At 50.4% G+C, this 4,483-nt stretch overlaps 1 protein-coding gene across 1 annotated transcript in view; it reads left to right on the top strand.

The window, feature by feature from the left end:
* The first annotated feature begins 823 nt into the window (after nt 1-823).
* Nucleotides 824-4,483, top strand: part of STPG1 (sperm-tail PG-rich repeat containing 1) — a 43,653-nt gene continuing 39,993 nt past the window's right edge. The window contains exon 1 of the mRNA XM_004679383.2: nt 824-890. The gene's annotated coding sequence lies outside the window, so the exon portion shown is untranslated. The remainder of the gene's footprint in view (nt 891-4,483) is intronic.

The raw sequence follows: 4,483 nt of genomic DNA, 5'->3' as shown, positions 1-4,483 counted from the left end.
CCGGTGCGCCGAGCGCGGGACGAAAGTCTCCCCAGTGCACGACAGCAATCGTGCACACGTGTGCGGAGCCTGTGTCTTTCCAGTTACACGCAGATCATTCCAGATCCTCAGGACACCCTGCGTTGTCAACCCCGGCAGACACAGGCGCGCATGTCCATTTCACGCACCAGCGACGGCACCCGCAGAGACTGAGACCAAGACCAAGAAAAGAGCCCGCGAGGGCTCAGACCCCGCGGCTGAGACAGCTCAGCTCGAGCTGGGCACATGGGAGGACCTGCCCAAAGGACTGCGTGGCTGGCGGCTGGCGCAAGGCTTGTCTGGGGTGTGGGTGACAGGAGGTGCGACCAGACGGACCGGCCAGCTTATAATAAGGGGTTTGGATTTTATCCTAAGTTGGAAGCGGAGGCGTTGGAGGGTTCTAAGCAGCAGAGTGACTAGTCACAGCACTGCTCCGAAGCTTGAAAAGAGGGCTCATCTTACTGGGGTGTCCCCTACGCCCCCACCATTCCCCCCCCCCTTTTTTTTTTCTTTTGCTGTTCTCTTAGATGAGTGTTCTCTTAGGTTTATCCCTTGAAGTTGGATTTCTGGCGATCAAAATTCTAAGGTCTATTGTAAGATTTTTGAGGGCTGACTTGTATAATCCCCTGTTAAGTTTTCTCACCAGTCCTGACACAGTTAACCTGAATCCTACTATTCTGGCAGTTTCCCGGTGGTTTTTGAAAGCCTCTAGACGATTGGCTAACATCTTTTCACGCTAAAGAAACAGAGGACACCATTGGCTGGAAATACTCAGCCGAACAGAAGGTAGATTCTAGACTGTTAGGTCTTGTGGTCGCTATAGCGACGGGGAGACCGGGAGGACCCGATTCAGCCCAGGGAGACCCCACGAGGTAGGAGTCAGTGGCGCTGGGAAAGTGGAGGAGGGCCGTGCTAATCCGGTGGGACACCCACTGAGACACCCCCCCAGCCCCCACCCCTGGCCTGCCCGGAGCTTGGGGAAGGCTCCCTCCACCCTGCCCCTCCCTGGAGGTGTGTCCTCAGTGGCAGCTCTGAGGAGGGATGGCCCGCGTGCCTTCTCTTGGAGCTCCGCGGAGGGGCGGCAGGAGGCTTCCCGCCTAGGCCTCTGGGAGTGTGCAAAGGTTTGGAGGCTCAGGTGCCTGGGCAGTGATGGATGACCAGGTTCTGACCCCAGGTCCACTCCAGCTCCTTGTAGTGACCCTCAGCATACATACGCCTTCTGAAGGCCTGAATTCACTCCTCTGTGAAACGAAGGGGTGCGGTCGGAATCTAATGGCTACTACTGGCCACTGTTCAGTTCCTCCCAAGCCTGGGATGATGCACGCTCTGCTTATGAAATATAAAATGGCCCATTTACCCGAGAGTGCTTTGAGAAATGTAGAGTCCTTCTGAGAGGCAAGGTAACATTTTAACTAAAAGAATAAAAATTTTATGTAAATAAAAATCTCCTAAAGTTCCACAGAAGCTTAACAGTATACATGGTAGATGGATTGATCTCTCTATACAGTAATACATGTAGAAATGTATTAAACGTGATGCTGCTATAACAAAGATTTTTAACACAGGGAGGATAGAATGAAAAACATACCTTCGTTGTGGGCATAGGGGTAAAACCTTACGGAAGTAGTTCCCAAAGGAAACTGTTATTATGGTATTATGAGTGTATCTACATATGTGACTGCTGAAATGTGTCTACCAGGAGTATTCATTCATCTACAAATATTTATAGAATAATTATGTGTCAGGAAACAGTGGGGACTCTTCAAGGACCATTCCATTGGGGAAGATCATTAGTAAAAGAGAGAGAGTGGCCAAGGAAGCTACCCTAAGGTGTGAGCAGAGCCCCAGATGAATCTGGTGACAGGGCCAGAGGATGGGGTCCCGCATGAGGGGAGGGAGCCCTGCTCTGTGGGCAGTTCAGAAGCTGAGGAAGATTCATCTGTAGGTGGCAGGCTATGACAACCGCCTCCCAATACTTGAAGAACAATCAGTGGTTTTGAAACTTTTTGACTGTGACCCACAGCACAAGTGCATTTAACACTGTGACCCAGCACACACAGGTGCAAAATAAGTAAAATACCATGGGCTATGACTTGCATTTTAAAAAAATGTGTTATGTATTTACTTTCTTATATCTTTATTCATTTTGGGACAGTATTTGATTTCTCCACTCCAATGTGGTCCCATGACCACAGCACCCAGGAATCCATCACCACAGTCCCTCATGCTCTTCTCTCCCCTGTGCTGACCCTCTCTCCCTCCCCTCCTGTAGGCCTTGGGTAACATTTGAATATCACAAATGTAGAAGAGGAGTGAGACCTGTTATAAACTGATTGCAGGGATGGAATTAGGACTAGAGCAGAGAGCGTGAAAGAAAAAAAAAAAAAAGGAAGAGGAGGAACTTCTGGAGTAGGACTGGCCAGGATAGCACCACCTTCCTGGGTGGCATGAGCGCACCCATTTCTGCCAACAGCAGAAAAGCTCTTGATCTTGCGTTTAAAACTTCCGGTTTCTCATTGTAAAATGGGAATTATGCCTTTCTGGACGATGATGAAGATCACATGAAATATTCTACTGCGAGGCATTTTGGACTGTAAGGGCTCGATAAACAATAGCTATTATTTTGAGCTGTTAATATATTATCCCTGAGCCTGTGTTAACACCCAGTACTAATAAAACCCTACGTTAGGTCAGGCAGCTTTAACTGCTTTGTGTAGATCATCATATTTCATCTTTGAGAGGAAGGGACTGTTATCACTCTCAGTTTATGGAAGAGGAAAAGGGTTTCAAAGGTTGAACAACAACTCATCCAGAACAATAGCTATTAAGCATAGGGCATAGCCTTGACCCAGTACATGGATTACTCTTGATGGCTGCTCCAGCCCTCACCTGGGGTTACTTAAACATATGCATGGAATAGGGAGGGGGATATCGTCACTGGTCTCAACCTGTGACTTCCTGTTATGAAGAGTCGTACGTGCAAGTGCAACCCGGAGCACACCTTGGTGTCCCCTGTTCACCCCTGAGCAGCACCTGCTCTCTCCCTGTCCTCACACTATGCAGTCACCAGCTGGGAAGCGTATTCATGGCATTGTCTGTAGGTGGTGGGATTGGGGTTGTTTTAAGCAATCTTCTTAGGGTAGTCTGCGTCTTTGGGGAGCAGGTGGGTCATGAGGTGAGGCCGTGTTGCCATGGTAGCTCAGGCCTCACGGTGGGGCTTCCATGTACAGTGGTGGGGCCTGGAGACCCAGCGCAGTGGCATCGGGAACTCGCCCCTCTTCTCATTGGCACCCGCCACACCCCCTGCCAGGCTGAGCCCAATCACCCAGGTGGCCCAGCTCCTGAGACCCCAGAACCCCTCCCCAAGGACAGGAAGCTGTTGGGGAGTTTCAACAGGGAGGCCCTCGACTCACAGCGTCGATGGAGCCTGCAGACGCCACATCAGATGAAAGCTACTCAGTAAGACGGGGCAGGCAAGCCTGCATCCAGGCTGTTCTGCCAGGAGGCCCAGCCACATCCCTGGAGGTGCTGCCCACCGCCCCGGACCTCGGGGCCTCTGCCTAAGCCAGAAGCCTCGATGGCGGTGGCAAGCTGAGGATGCTCTCAGTGACAAGACCCTCTTCGGCCTGCCCACCAGGCCACACTCCCGGAGTGCCCCAGCCTGTGTCTCAGCCCGCAGTGGGCGGTGACGCCAGCCGGAGCCCGGCCTCTGTGGAGGGAGACTGGGCCCACTGCAGCCTGACTTCGCGGGGACGGGGACAGGACTGAAGAGCACGGGGCTCGGAGACCCTAGAACGGTGTTGGGGAAAGTGTACAGTAATAAATCCTTCAGCAGGAAAGGCCTACATTCATTCACGTACCTCCGGGCCCTGGGCTGTGGCCACATCCTGAGAAGCACTGCCAGGAACACAGGGGCCTGTCTTTTTGAGTTGGGTAAATACCCAGAAGAGGCCTTACTGGGTCGTGTGGTGGATTTATTTTTAATTTTTGGGGGGTCCTCCCTACCGTTGTCCCTAGTAATGGCGCCATTTTACATTCTCGACAACAGTGGGTGAGGGTTCCTTTTTCTCCACATCCTCACCAACAGTTGTTATTTCTTGACTTTTTAACAGTCATTCTAACTGGTGTAAAGTGAAACCTTGTGGTTTGATTTGCATTTTCTTACTGGTAAGTGACAGAGATCGTGTTTCCGCGTGTCTGCTTGCTCTCTGTATATCTTCTTGGGTAAATGTCTTGTGCCTCTGTCTACTTTTTAACCATCTTGTATTTATTTTTCTTGTTATTGAGTTATTTATATTTTAGATGGCAACCCCTTGTCTGATATATGGTTTGCAAATATCTTCTACCATTCAATAGGCTGCTTTTCGTTTTAACTATAGTTTCTTTCACTGTGCAAAAGCTTTTAGCTCCGCACCCATTTCTGCCAACAGCAGAAAAGCTCTTGATCTTGCATTTAAAACTTCCG

Source organism: Condylura cristata, unplaced genomic scaffold (assembly GCF_000260355.1).
Source record: "Condylura cristata isolate star-nosed mole 26May11 unplaced genomic scaffold, ConCri1.0 scaffold00008, whole genome shotgun sequence".
Taxonomy (NCBI): Eukaryota; Metazoa; Chordata; class Mammalia; order Eulipotyphla; family Talpidae; genus Condylura; species Condylura cristata.
The sequence above is the reverse complement of the archived record's forward strand: the minus strand, read 5'-3'. Positions and strand labels throughout refer to the sequence as shown.